The 15,649-nt window shown below is 39.5% G+C and overlaps 1 long non-coding RNA gene across 1 annotated transcript; it reads right to left on the reverse strand.

The window, feature by feature from the left end:
* Positions 1-1,765: 1,765 nt before the first annotated feature.
* On the reverse strand, positions 1,766-11,570 carry LOC132393493 (uncharacterized). The gene is made up of 4 exons (XR_009511878.1): positions 11,531-11,570; positions 8,632-8,715; positions 3,003-3,036; positions 1,766-2,124 (listed from the first exon to the last, which is right to left on the reverse strand). It is a non-coding gene; the product is annotated as an uncharacterized LOC132393493 (long non-coding RNA).
* Positions 11,571-15,649: the final 4,079 nt, after the last annotated feature.

Consider the following 15,649-nt stretch of genomic DNA (forward strand, 5'->3'; position numbering starts at 1 on the left):
CCATTTATTCCCCTGACCTGCTAAGTTCCTCCAATATCTTGTGTATTGCTCTGGATTTCCAGCATCTGCAGAATCTCCTTTGTTTTTGGTTAGTGGGTCTTTCTATCCTATAGTATGGGCCAAATAACCTGCTACTGTGCTATAATATTACAGAATTAGTTACAAAGATAAATTGATTCTACTTCCTTCACAGACAGCTTAAATTATACATTTCCTGTAAATGTATCATGACTCATAAAAGGATGGGACAGGAATTTGAGAATTATTATCAACATAATTTCAAATTTTCACTTTGTGCTTTGATAAGGAAGATTGAGCCAATGTATCAAATGCTTCCTACAAAATGTTGCTGCTGTTGAAATAGAAAATTACAATTGCAGAGCAAATTTCACATACTTAGTACCCTCTAAATTCTTCACAGCCAAGGAATTATCTTTGTTTGGAGTACAGTCGATATTGTTATGTGAGCTAATATGACAGCTAGTTTATGAATCGTAAGATCTCATATAAAGCAATGGATGAAATAGATGGATAAATGGACTAAATATTTTCATGGTGTTGATTGATGATTAATTGTTGAATTACTTGAACTTGAAAGCTTCAAGTTCCTAGCAGTGAACGTCATTGTCCTTATCCAACCACGATGACACAACAGCGAAGAAAGTGCACCAGAACCTCTGCTTCCTCAGGAGGCTGAAGAAATTGGGCTTGTCACTTTTGACTCTCACCAATTTTTATAGATGCATCATAGAAAGAATCCAGTCTGGATGTATCTGATCAGTCTGGTTTAGTGCGGAAACCGTCCTGCCTGTGACTGCACAAAACTAAAGGGAATTGTGAAACAGCTCAGTACATTACATTCGCCTTCCCTGAAGCGAATCTGCCTGCACCTTTCACTCTTTCAGTAAAGCAGCCAGCATAATCAAATCCACTCATCCTGGACATTCTCTCTTCTCCTTTGCCTCATTTGGACAATACAAAAGCCTGAAAGCACATACCACCGAGCTCAAGGGCATCTTCTCTCTTGCTAGTGAACTGTCCCCTGGTATGATAAAATTGACCCTTGCCCTCACAATTTACCTCATTTTGGTCTTGCACCTTATTATCGTGCTGCACTGCGTCTTCTCTGCTACATTTTACTTTGCATTCTGCTTTTGCTTTCCCTTGTACTATCTCAAAGCACTGTTAGAATGAAATGACGTGCATGGGAAGGCATGCAAAAGAAAGTTTTTCACTGGACTTCAGTACATGTAGCAATAATAAACAAATCTATCAATTTACATACCAGGAGAAACCATGATCTGCTCTAGATATTGCCATGAGATAATTTACACCCATCTCGAGAGGAAGGTTCCTTATCTCTGTATTTGATACTCTCTCAGTCCTGCATTAAGTATCAGCTAATACAATGTACTTCAGTGAAGTGAGAACTGATCCTGCTGCAGAGTTGGATATATTGCCAACTAAGCTAAGGCAACAATCTCAATTACTGAATTCATACCTCTTCTATGATCAGTGCCCAAAGCTCTTGCCTGAATACAAAGTAACTGGGCCACAATTGTGTTCAGCAGAAGAACAGACCCTATCTGATTGCACAAAAAAAAACCCAGAATAAAGTGAGATCTGATGTTATTCTTTCAACGTATCAAAAGTTATTCAATTTTTTTCACTGGAGTTTTCAATGTCATGTAGAGCATTCAAAGAATTCGTGTACGTCAATGTTCAAAGTAAATATATTATCAAGGTACATATATGTCACCATGCACTAACCTGACATTCATTTTCTTGCAGGTGTTCGAAGAAAAACAGAGAACTGCAATAGAATCAATGAAAAACTATACACAAATGCTTTCAACATTGTGGATATTACTATGAATTGGAAACTCATTTTACACATTACAGGACTGGAATTGCTCTTTGTCCATAAGGCTGCTCTGGGCTTCATGTCTGCGAGCTTTGTGAAGTCTTTCTCTGCTGCTCCAGGCTTCGTGTCTGTGGACTCACGTTCATTCTGAATGCTGTTTGCTTGCTTTTATTGTTTGCAGGATTTTTTTCCTCTCTGCACATTGGGTGTTGCTTGAATTTTCTTTATGGGTTCTTTTGGGTTTCTTGTTTAGTGGCTGCCTGTAAGGAGAGGAATCTCAAGGTTGTATAAAGTATACATACTTTGATAAAAATGTAGTTTGAACTTTGAAAAGGTTGGTCCTTCCAAGGTGTAGAAAAGTATGGCCAACATGTAATACCAAAACCAACATCTATCAGGAGGATTTATCTTTATAGTGAATTTGCTCAGAGCTTTCAGTAATGGATGTTTTCATACATTATAATAAGTACTCTTCAAGACTACTTATTTGATGTAATACATATTAAACATCCTGAGGTCGCACAAGTCTTTACTTAATAACAGCATTAAAATGAATCTAAGCTGAAATGTGTCTGAACATTTTACAACAATTCATTCAGTGCTTTTCTCAAAGGTTCTGCCTGCATGTCAAGCCCTGTTAAACGTTAACTAGAATGACTGCCTTTTGCAAGATAGAAACAACCAAAGTGTTGAGGTACTGGGTGATAATCTTAAATGTTCAACTAATGTTTGCAAATTAGCAGATATGGATTAAACTTCTACGAAATGACAATATAGGATTCTTAATTATATTGATATTGAATAACTTGACGAACTGAACCGACTTCATCAATACACACTATTCCCTAAACACTTTCTAATAAAGTGCTTATGAATAATGAAAGAAGTTAAAGAAAGAAATTAGAGAATACTCTTCTCTATCAACTTTCAAATTCAACTACATTGTAAGTTCAATAATACAGCAATCTAGGGATCAAAAAAGAATGGTGGTGTCAATATTGGTTAAGGAACTATGAGAAGCAATGATGATTTTCAGAAATATCAGGCAAGTGTACACTGATACATCCGAAGAACTAGAAAGAACTATTATGAGACGCCAATACCTCTGCAGATGCTGGAGATCTGGAGTAATACTCACAAAATACTGAAGGAATTCAGTGGTCAGGCAGCATCTATGGAGGGAAATAAACAGTTAACATTTCAGGCAGAGGTCCTTATGAGTGTGCTAGAATTCTTAATAGTTCATGGAACTAGAATTGTAAATTTGTCAGCAACAGTTTTTGGCCACCCAACAGGATGGGGCAATTCTAAATTTAGTTTAACGAGTGACATTGGGCACATGGTTAGACTATCAATGGGAGATGACTTCTTGTCTTGGTAAACAAAGTTCCATTAAATTTGGCAGATTTCAGGTTCTAAATTAAAATGAAGCAATTTTGCTTGATTTAGCATAAGTTGACTGTAATTATAGACAATAGGTGCAGGAGTAGGCCATTCAGCCCTTCGAGCCAGCACCACCATTCAATGTGAACATGGCTGATCATCCACAATCAGCACCCCATTTCTGCCTTCTCCCTATATCCCTTGACTCTGCTATCTTTAAGAGCTCTATCTAACTCTTTCTTGAAAGCATCCAGAGAATTGGCCTCCACTGCCTCCTCAGGCAGAGCATTCCACAGATCCACAACTCTCTGGGTGAAAAAGTTTTCCCTGAACTCCATTCTAAAAGGCCTACTCCTTATTCTTAAACTGGTTCTGGACTCCCCCAACATCAGGAACATGTTTCCTGCCTCTAGCATGTCCAATCCCTTAATAATCTTATATTCTTCAATCAAATCCCCTCTCATCCTTCTAAATTCCAGTGTATACAAGCCCAGTCACTCCAATCTTTCAACATATGACAGTCCCGCCATTCTGGGAATTAACCTCGTGAACCTACGCTGCACTCCCTCAATAGCAAGAATGTCCTTCCTCAAATTTGGAGACCAAAACTGAACACAATACTCCAGGTGTATTACTCAAGTAGTAACAGGCTACTTGAAGATAAATTCACATCCTCTTATAGTCCTAGAACACATTCTCCATAGTCTAGAAAGCTCACCAATGCCTCTACTTTCCGAGGAGAATAACAGTACTCACGACCTTCTACAGGTACGCAGTAGAGAGCATCCTAACCTGCTACGTCACCGTATGGCACAGAAACCGCACTGCGGTGGATAGGAAGACTCCGCAATGGGTAATTAAAACTGCCCAACACACCATCTGCACCAGCCTACCTGTCACCAAGGACATATTGCGCTATATACAGTATAAATAGAAAGGTGCCACAAAAAGGCAAGCAATTGGAATCATGAAGGATTCCACCCACCCTGCTTATGGACTGTTTGTCTCATTCCCATCAGGGAAGAGGCTACACAGCATCTATGCCGGAACTGTTAGACTGAAAAAAAATTACTTGCCCCAAGCTGTTAGAGTGATCAACATCTCCACCTACTAATTGACTGCACCACCACTTAACAGCACTTTATGTACATTCAATCAGTCCATGTGTATAATAATTACTTGTACATTATGTTTTATAGGATTGCTTTTATATTATCTTTATTGTTTTTTTACATAAAACCATAAGAAATAGGAGCAGGAGTCGACCATCTGGCCCGTTGAGCCTGCTCTGCCATTCAATAAGATCATGCTGATTTGGCCATGGACTCATCTCCACCTACCTGCCTTTTCCGTATAACCTTTAATTCCCCTACTATGCAAAAATCTATCCAACCTGGTCTTAAATATATTTACTGAAGTAGCCTCCACTGCTTCACTAGGCAGAGAATTCCACAGATTCACTCTCTGGGAAAAGCAGTTCCTCCTCATCTCCGTCCTAAATCTACTCCCCCGAATCTTGAGGCTCTGTCCCCTAGTTTGAGTCTCACCTATCAGTGGAAACAACTTTCCTGCCTCTATCTTATTTGTCCCTTTCATAATTTTAAATGTTTCTATAAGATCTCCTCTCATTCAACTGAATTCCAGCGAGTACATAGTCTCCTCACAGTCTAACCCCCTCCTCTCTGGAATTAACCTGGTGAACCTCCTCTGCACCGCCTCCAAAGCCAGAATATCCTGCCTCAAGTAAAGAGAACAAAACTGCGTGTAGCACTCCAGGTGTGGCCTCACCAGTACCCCATGCAGTTGCAGCATAATCTCCCTGCTCTTAAATTCAATCCCCCTAACAATGAAGAGCAACATTCCATTTGCCTTCTCGATAGCTTACAGAACCTGCAAACCAAACTTTTGCACTTCATGCACAAGCACTCTCAAGTCACTCTGCACAGCAGCATGCTGCAATCTTTTACCACTTAAATTTTTTTTACCATTAAATCTTTTACCATTTATTGCGTTCTTAATGCTTATTTGTTTTTTTTTAATGCTGCAGGAAACCTGGAGGATCACAAGTAAATATATTTCCACAAAGAGTAAGTTAGAACTACTAACTGTAGGATACTGGATGAAAAGGGAAGCTTATGCAAAACATAGTGTGATTTATACTTCAATAAGCCAAGAAGTGTATAGAAACAGTAGCAATGAAATTAAAAGAGAAATTAGGGTAGCAAAAAGATGGCATGAAAAAATACTGGCAAGTAAAATCATAAAAAATTCTGTGATATTTTGTAAGTTCGTAAAATGTAAAAGGATAACCAAGGATAGAGTATAGACCATTAGTGATCTCAATGTAATTATATGGGGGGAGAGATGTGGGAACAAGATGAGTACTTCACAAAGGTTGAATGAGGGAGACTGATGGCAATGCTCTGGTTAAGGAGAAAGAATGTGAAATATTGTCGTGGAAAAATGGAGTAAATGGGGAAGTATTAAATGGTTTAACAGTCAATGAAATTTGGATAAGCTGCCAGACCTGGAAGAAAATTCCAGGCAACAAGTTACTGAGACTCTGATCATCATATCTCAATCCTCCCTGTCTTCAGAGTGGTGTTAGAGAGTTGGAGAACTGTTAACCACTTTGCTTCACTCCTGTGATGAATCAGTTCTAAGGGACAATAGGAGCCTTCGTTTAAAAAGTCATGAATTTATTACGGAAAGGATGTCTGAGCAACTTGACTGCATTGATTGAGAGGTGTGCTCTGAACGTGGTTGACATGCAGTTTAGCCATAACCTTAACGTTGCTCTGTGACGAGAGACCTAGGTAGGGATGGTTAGGACCCAAGTGTTGGGGTATCTGAGACTAGAAGTGAGACACAATATGAGACTGAAACAAAGACAGGGTTCTAAATTAGATGCTAGACAAGAACCCAAAGTGGAACTGATGATTGAGCCCTGGACCTCAGTTCAGGTGCTCTTTAAATATTAAAATCCTGGTGGCAGAATACAGTCATCAAACAGCGGGGCGGGCCTGAATCTTTAATGGGGCCACGCCAGCTGTCCATATTCCGGAGAGCTAGAGCGCTTAAACCCCGGAGGCTGGTGCGGTCAGGTGCGTGTCATAACAGTTACACATGATGTATTGGCTAAAAATGTAACCTGTGGCAAATTGGATACAAAACTGGTTCACTGTGAGGAAATGATATAAGAGTATTCTTTACTGAAAGCCTCAATATAGTTCCTTACTTACTATAGCAATAAACAAGTCAGTAGATTCTACAAAAAACGGCTGTGCGGTTGACAGGAAGAATGCATTATACTGCAGAAAGGTGTGGTACTGCTTGTCATTTGGATGGAAATGTATTACACACAATTTATGTGCAATGCATCATTTAGGCAGGAGCTACAAGAGTATGGAAAAATGTTGAGTTTCAATAGTAGCCTCTGGTATGTTTAGAGAGTTTTAGTTTTGGCTGAGCAGATGGTGGGAATCTAGCAGTCCCTGCCTGAAAGGGTGCTAAAGACAGAAACTATTATTACACTTTCATGTGTACCTGAAAAGCTATGGCCAGTAGGTTTGATTGCACAGTCATGATGGGCTTAAGTGTTTCCTTCAGTAACATACATCTTCTGTGATTTCCCACAGTAACATAATAGTCATCTTTCAATCTAAAGGACAAATATTGAAAGATACAAACTAAAACATAACATTTTTACAATACGAATTGTGCATGTAAAATATAATTAATGGCTCAAAACAGCAGCCGTAACTAGACAAATTAAATTTATCTGTCACATATAGTACATTGGGATTCTAAAACACATTGTTTGCATCAAATCAAATCACAGAGGACTGTGCTGGGAAACCACACGTGCCAGCTTCGCATGTCCACAGCTCACTAAACCTGATCGTGCATCTTTGGAATGTGGGAGAAAACTTCCGCACGTGGAGGAAATCCACACAGTCATGAGGAGAATGTATAAACGCCTTACAGGCAGCGACTGGAATTGAAACCTAATTAGTGATCATTTACTTCCACAATTTCACAATCATCAGTTCACCCTTCTCTATCCCATCCCAGCTCAAATACTGCTGAAACCACCATTCATCACATTATTAGCTCCAGACTTGATCATTACAATGCTCTTTAACCTGCCTTTATGTCTTGATATCTTTGAACATTTAAGCTCATCAAAATCTCTGCCTTGCGTGTTAATGTGCATCAAGACTCATTTCTCCATCATCTCTAACCACTCTGCCTACATTCAGACTTGGTTCAGCATGCCTCCATTTTAAGATTTCTACTATTTTTAAAAATCACCCCAAGGATTTGCCTTCTCACTTACAGTTCTACTGGCCTGCAACCCTTAAAGGCATTTGTACATCCTTATTTTCATGACTTGAGTATCAACTGCTATGTTTTCAGCTGTTAGGTCATGGTGTTTGGAATTCCCTCCATAAAACTCTTCACTCCCCTATCTTCATTTGCTCTTTTTAGATTCTTATTACGGTCTTTGTTCTTGAGTAAATATTTGGTCATGTGCCTTCATGACCAACTCCAGTTGAGTGCATTGGAAGGACCACTAAAGATGTAGGTTGAGTCAAGCTATTCTTGAGTGGACAAGCTGGCCTGACTTTGATGACTCCACTGAAGAGCAGATTTGCTCACACTCTTGTCAGGTCTGTTTTAGGTGAGTCAACCGAAGAAGGTTTGTACATGTCTGACCTTGCCCTAATAAGAAAATGAAGGACTTCAGAGTGCGGGAATTGGGAGGATGTAAACTGAAGAGGCATATTAGTAAAATAATAATAATAATGTGGGAAGCCATTAGATAATGGATAAAGAATCTTTGACTGCAAACAATCAACGGATCTAGATTGTACTGAAAATCTTGTAAGAGAAACCATACTGAGATTTAAAATTAGGAATGAATGGATTAGGACAGAAATATATTTTCAGGAATACATACTGCCAGACTCAAGGTCAGCTTCTATCCGATTGTTATCAGAATGTACCTCGTTACGTTCTTGCACTTAATCATTTACCTGCACTGCACTTTCTGGGAAGCTTTACAGTTTAATCTGCTTGGTTATTGTTTCACCTTATTCTAGCTCAATGCACTGTGCAATAATTTGATCTGTATGAACAGTATGCAAGAAATTGTTTTCACTATATGTGACAATAATAAACCAATATCAAATATAGTTTGCAGAAAGATATATCTGAAGCCATTATTGTGTTATCTATCTTCAGAGACACGACAATATTTATCACCAAGTTATTAAAACTGCAGAACAACATAGAACAGTACAGCACAGGAATAGGCCATTTGGCCCACAATGTTGTGCGGACCAACAAATTAAAAGCATCCAAACGCGAATCCCTCCTACCTACACAATGTTGATAACCTTCCATCTTCCTTACGTCCATATGCCTATCCATGAGCAGGATCGATGGCAAACCAAGCTCTCACCCTGGAAGGAAACATTAATAAATTCTCAGTCAAGCATCTATCAAAATCATTACAAAAAATATTTTTAAGACCTGATAAAGGGTTTCAGCATGAAACATTGACTGTTTATTTCCCACCATAGTTGCTGCCTGACTTGCTGAGTTACTCCAGCATTTTGTGTGTGTTACTCAAGAATTCCAGCATCTGCAGACTCTCGTGTCTCTTTTTAAACTTCAATTATTTAAAAAAGAAACTGACTTATGGTATTAATAAGCAATGATTCACATTCATTTTAATGAAAAATATTAGGAGACCCACTTAACTGGTGTACAAAATTGGAACATTACTGAAGTTTGAATAAGTTGATACATTGAAACTTTAAAAGAAGTTTTGACTGTCTTGCTTTTATATTGCTCTGCTGGCTAACTAACAGCTGGCATGGAAATAATGGGCCAAATGGTTTTCCTCTGTGCAGTAACCATTCTATCATTCTAATATTTAAGAAGATATCTTGTGCTTATGTTACAGCCCAGGATATCCCATTGGGCTTGCAACAAATTTCATCTGAGCTGTAATCATTATTGTAGTATGAGGCACTAAGATTCAAGAAGCATTGAGTAACTGACCAGATAATCTTTTATGTAACACTGTAGGATAAAGGCTGGCAAAAACATTAAGAATCTGCACTAGTTTGAATATATCTGTGGGACATTTTATACTTGGAATGGAAACGGGCAACTGTCAGATTTTAATTAAATTACAGGATCTCTATTCCAGAAATCTGGACATAGAGCATAGAATCAAAAAGCCATAGAAGACTTCAGCACAGAAAAAGGATCTTGGCGCATATAATCCATGACAAACCATTAACCTGCCTGGTTCCATCGACCTGCATATGGACCATAGCCCTCCATATACCTATCCAAATTTCTCTTAAATATTGAAATTGAGCATACATTCCATGCTCTTAACACCTTCTAAGTGAAGGATAAAGCCTGCTTGCATTTATCCTGTCTATAACCCGCATAATTTTATATACCTCTAACAAATCTTTGTTCTAGGGAATTAAATCCTAACCTGTTCAATCTTTCCCTGTAACTCAGGTCCTCAAGTCCCAGCAACATCCTTGTAAATTTTCTCTGCACTCTTTCAATCTTATTTACATCTTTCCTGTAGGTAGGTGGCCAAAACTGCACACAGTACTCCAAATTAGGCCTCACCAGTGTCTTATACAATTTCAACATTCCTGTGCTCAATACATTGATTTACAAAGGCCAATGTACCAAAAACTTTCTTTACAACCCTAACTATACCTATGATGCCACTTTCAAGCAATGGTGGCTCTGTATTCCTAGATCCCTCTCTTCTACTATACTTTCTCTTCTCTTCTACATTGCCTTACCACTCAGAGTGAAAGACCTATGCTAGCTGGCCCTCGCAAAGTGCAGCACTCACACTTGTCTGCATTAAATTCCATCTGCTATTTTTCCAGCCCATTTTGTCAACTGTTTCAGATCCCACTGCAAATTTTGATACTCTTCCTTGTGGTCCACTACACCCCCAATCTTGGTGTCATCCACAAACTTGCTGATCCAATGATGCAATCATCTATGACCACTTTCTGGCTTCTTCTACAAAGCCAATATCCAGTTTGCTCCCTCATCTTGAATGCCAAGCGACTGAGCCCTCTTGACCAACTTCCCATGCGGCATCTTGTCAAAGGCCTTGCTAAAGTCCATGTAGAAAACATCCTCTGCTTTGACTTCATTAATTTTCCTGGTAACATCCTCAAAAAATTCTGTAAGGTTGTTTAGACATGGCTTACCAAACACAAACCCATGTTCACTATCCCTAACCAGTCCCTGTCTATCCAAATACTTATCTGTCTAGTCCCTTAGAATACCTTCCAGTAACTTTCCCACAACTGATGTCAAGCTTACTGGTTTATAATTTACTATCTTTCTTAAACAATGGAAGAACATTAGCCATCTTCCAATCCTCCGGCACCTCATCCGTGGCCAAGGATGTTTTAAATATCTCTACCAGGGACCACACTAGCCTCCCACAGGGTCCATGGGAACACATCATCAGGCCACGGGGATTTATCCACCCTAATTTGCCTCAAGACAGCAAACAGCTCCTCCGCTGTAATCTCTAGAGGGTCTGTGACCTCACTGCTGCAATGCCTCACATCTATAGACTCCGTGTCCATCTCCCGAGTAATACAAAATAATCATTTAAAATCTCCCCCATCTCCCTCACTTCCATGGAGAGCTGACCATTCTGAATTTCCAAAGGATCTATTTTGTCCCTTGCTATCCTTTTTCTCTTAATATATCTGTAGAAGCCCTTAGACTTCACCTTGTCTGCTAGAGCGACTTGATGTCTTCTTTTAGCTCTCCCAACTTCCTTCTTAAGTATTCTCTTGCATTTCTTATACTCCTTGAGCACTTTATTTGTTCCTAACTGCCTGTATACCTGCTATGCATCCTTTTATTTACTTAACCAGGGCCTCAAGACCTCTCAAAAACTAAGGTTCAATAAACCTGTTATCCTTGCCTTTTATTCTGCTAGAAACATACAAACTCTGTACTCTCAAAATTTCACCTTTGAAGGCCTCCCAATTACCAAGCATACTTTTGCCAGAAAACAACATGTCCTAATCCACATTTGCCAGATTCATTCTGATACCTTCAAAATTGGCCTTTATCCAATTTAGAATCTCAACCCACCCACAGACCAGGCCTAGCCTTTTCCATGATTACCTTAAACCTAATTACATTATGATCACTAGATGCAGAGTATCCCCCTGCACAAACATCTATCATCTGCCTTACCTCATTTCCTAATAGGATATCTAGCATCACACTCTCTCTAGTTGGGACGTCTGTGTACTGGTTATTAAAAAACTTCTCTGGATACATTTGACAAATGTGATTTGGAGACACAGGTATAGATATTTTGTTTCTACCATTTTTTTCTGACATTAAAACATTAAGATCTCGCCTACGCAGATTCAAAAGGTTCTAAAATATATGGAAGTTCTCAATGGCATTTGCAAAACAGTACTAATAAATTCCATCATGATTTATTACTCTGTTTCTGGAACAGTGAGCATTAAGAATCTAATTTCCCACATTAACAGCAACCTTGACACATTTTGTCAGCCTTCAATGCCTTTCTACCATCTATAGGGCAGGAGTTATAAGGATTCCATTTGCCTGAATTACATGCAGCTGTTGCAAATTTTAAAGAAATGAACACAATCCAAGTCAAGGCAATCCATTTTCTTGGTGCCCCATCCACCACGTTAAACATTTATTCTCCAATCACTGTGATTATTATTTATGAAACATAAGTCCATTACTCACAAATTGAGGCCCTCCGTTGGTCAAGATTGACCATGGATATTGTGTCCTAGCTGTCTATATAATGCACAAGCCAAGGCAGTACAATATGGAGAGCAAACTGTTTCCCCTGCAGCAGACTCCCCCTCTCCATGCAGCTGAAGAATCCAATGTAACTGCAAGAACTGATACAGTTTGGCACCACAATGCGTAGGAGTTGCCAATCAGCATTGAACTCAACATGGGACTGGCTTAGGGACTCCAGCTCTTGGTTTTTCCCTTGGGGTTTACTCCCAAAGCTTTCCCCATGAGTGGGTTTAACTACAAGACACGAGGAAGCTTGAGATAAGAGTTTTCCTTTTCCTAGCTGAGCTGTCAACCACGGCCGATGAGCCCCATCTGCCCAAAGTGACAGGTTTAAGGCTCACTTTTGGCCCTTCTTCTATCAGTAGAAATGGTTCTGCCGATCTCAGTACCTGAGCCACATGTGAAGGCCAGGAGCTGGACTTAATTGAGACACACACCACTTGGAGCATTTAATCTGCAGCAGAAGCTTATCCCCATTATCACCCCTGGATATAACAAACTTAAGGAACCTTATTCTCAAAGATTACTCTTATACCATGATAAAGTTCTGGAGCGGTAGGCTAATTGGATCACCACCAACTGCAGGATTCTCTTGAGGTCACACAACATTCTGACTTCAAAGTCAAAAGTCAGAGTGAATTTATTATTGATTTATTTCTATGCATATGTCATCACATACTATGTTGAGATTCATTTTGGTGCAGGCATTTACAGGGAAATAAAGAAATACAAGAGAATTTATGGGGAAATATATATAAACAAAGACTGACAAACAACTAATGCGAAAAAGAGGACAAATTGTGCAAATAAAAAAAATAGTAATACGGAGAACACGAATTATAGAGTCCTTGAAAGTGAGTCTGTAGGTTGTGGAATCAGTTCCGACTTGAGGTGAGTGGAGTTATCCATGCTGATTCAGGAGCCTGATATTTGTAGGGTAATAACTGTTCCTGAACCTAGTGGTGTGGGACCTAAGGCTTCTGTGCCTCCTGCCCAATGGTAGTGGTGAGAAGAGAGCATGGTCTAGATGGTGGGGGTCCTTGATGATGGATGCTTTCTTAAACATGATCAGTGGTGGGCACAGCCTTGCCTGTGATGGACTTGGAAATACATCAATATTTCTCTATGCCGCTGAGTTTGAATTGCTTCATGAAAGGTGCTCACCACCACATTTTCAACAACATTTGAAGATGGATAATAAGTGCTGGCCTTGCCAGTGACACTCACTTCCTGAAAACAATTGCTAAAAGAGAGCACATCAGACTTTTCCTCAGGATAGGGAAGTCAAGGGCTCAAGGGCATAGGCTTAAGATGAGAGTCAAAGTCAAAGTAAAATGTGTCAAAGTATGTACTATGTATGTCACCATACGCTACCTGGAGATTAATTTTATTGCCGGCATTTCTAGAGTTTGAGGAGATTTGGTATGTCACCGAAAACACTTGCAAATATCTGCAGATGTATCGTGGAGAGCATTCTAACTGGCTTCATCACCGTCTGGTATGGGGTGGGGTAGAGTTACTGAGCAGGATCGAAGTAAGCTGCAGAGAGTTGTAAAATTAGCCAGCTCCATCATGGGCACCAGCTTCCGTAGTATCCAGGTCCTCTTCGAGGAGCGGTCCTCAAAATGAGGAATCCATCATTAAGGACCCCATTCACCCAGGACTTCTGCTCTTCTCTTTTCTACTGTCAGGAAGAAGGTACAGGAGCCTGAATACCCAGACTCAAGAATTCAGGAACAGCTTCTTCCCCTCTGCCATCCAATTTCTGAATGGACATTGAAACCATGAACACTACCTCACTACTTTATTTTATTCCCTAATATTTTGCACTAGCTATTTAATTTAAATATTTAATATATACATATTTACTGTCATTCTCGTTCTAGTATTATGCATTGCATTGTACTGCTGCCACAAAGTTAACAAACTTCACAATAAATGCCAGTGATATTAAACCTGATTCAGATTCTGAAAAATAAAGGAATACAATAATTTATATAAACTATATATCAATAAAGACCAACAATCAATTTGCAAAAGAAGACAAATTGTGGAAATAAATTATATTTAGAACAGGAGTTATCGAGTCCTTGAAAATGAGCCCATAGGCTGTGGAATCACTTCAGAGATGAGGCGAGTGAAATTATCCATGCTGGTCCAGGACCCTAATGGCTGTAGGGTAATAACTGTCCGCGAACTTGATAGTGTGGGACCTACAGGACTATGCAAAAGTCTTAGGCACATATATATAGCTAGATTGCCTAAGACTTTTGCACAATACTGTAATAATTTTATGTAATGCTCTGTACTGCTGCCACAAAAAAAACAAATTTCATGACATACATGAGTGATGATAAACCTAATTCTGATATGGGTCTCTAATGTGGACTGAGAGTGGGAAGGGGACAGGGAGAGAGGAATCAGGTTGGGAAAAGGGAAGGCAGCGAGGTGGATGTGGAAAGCACCAGAGAAACATTCTGTAATAATCATTAACCAATCACAGCCTATGCAGGTCAAAGATGATATGAGACTCAGGATGGCTAGCATTTACAGGACTCCCTGTGGTTTCGGAGCAGTGTATATCGGCCAGATGGTATGCACGGTGCAAATCCGCATCAAGGAGCACAGGAGATGCATCTGTTTAGGTTACCCCAAGATATCAGCACTAGCAGAATATTGCATTCGTAATGGCCATAGGATTGGCATCATTGGCACAAAACTACTGTGCTGTGCCAATGGCTTTTCGGATCACCTGATGAAGGAAGTCACTGAAATAAAACAAGAGAAAAATTAACTTCAACAAGGCCGAAGGTCTCATTCTATGAGGGGAGATTGATAAGTTTGTGGCCTAGGTAGAAGAAAACCTAGCACATCTATTTTTCAACATAATCCCCTCCTACATGTACACAATTAGTCCAGCGGTCGTGGAACATACAGATCCCTTTTTTGTAGAAGTGGTCCACGTCAGGGGTGATTGATAAGTTAATGGTCTAAGGCAGAAGGAGATGAGTTATACAGCTTTCATTACCTGCACGTGCAGTTCAACTCTTTGAGTGAAAAACGCAGAAAGTTTGAAGTTAATAACCCATCTCCTTCAACCCTAGGCCACAAATTTTTCAATCACCCCTGCTGTGGACCACTTCTGGATAACCAAGACACCAACATCTACACAGAACGGATCCGTATGCTCCACGATCGCTAGACTAACTGTAAATGTAGGAAAAATAAATGTGCTAGGTTTTCTAAAATTGACTCCTTCTGCCTTAGGCCATGAATTTATCAATCAACCTTCGTAAGTAAGAACTGGAATTCAATTGTAAATAAGCTGGGACAGCGGAAGCCTGATTGGATAAGGGCTAACCAATCAGGAGGGATGGAAAATTGGGGGTGTATATATATATATATATATATATATATATACCACCAGACTAGACATGCCTTGGCATCATCACTGATGAAAATGGCAGGGTTTGTCATTAAAAAGTTGGTTAAAATCAATACCTGTACCCAGATGGAAGCCCA

The sequence above is a fragment of the Hypanus sabinus genome, chromosome 4 (assembly GCF_030144855.1).
Source record: "Hypanus sabinus isolate sHypSab1 chromosome 4, sHypSab1.hap1, whole genome shotgun sequence".
NCBI classification, from domain to species: Eukaryota; Metazoa; Chordata; class Chondrichthyes; order Myliobatiformes; family Dasyatidae; genus Hypanus; species Hypanus sabinus.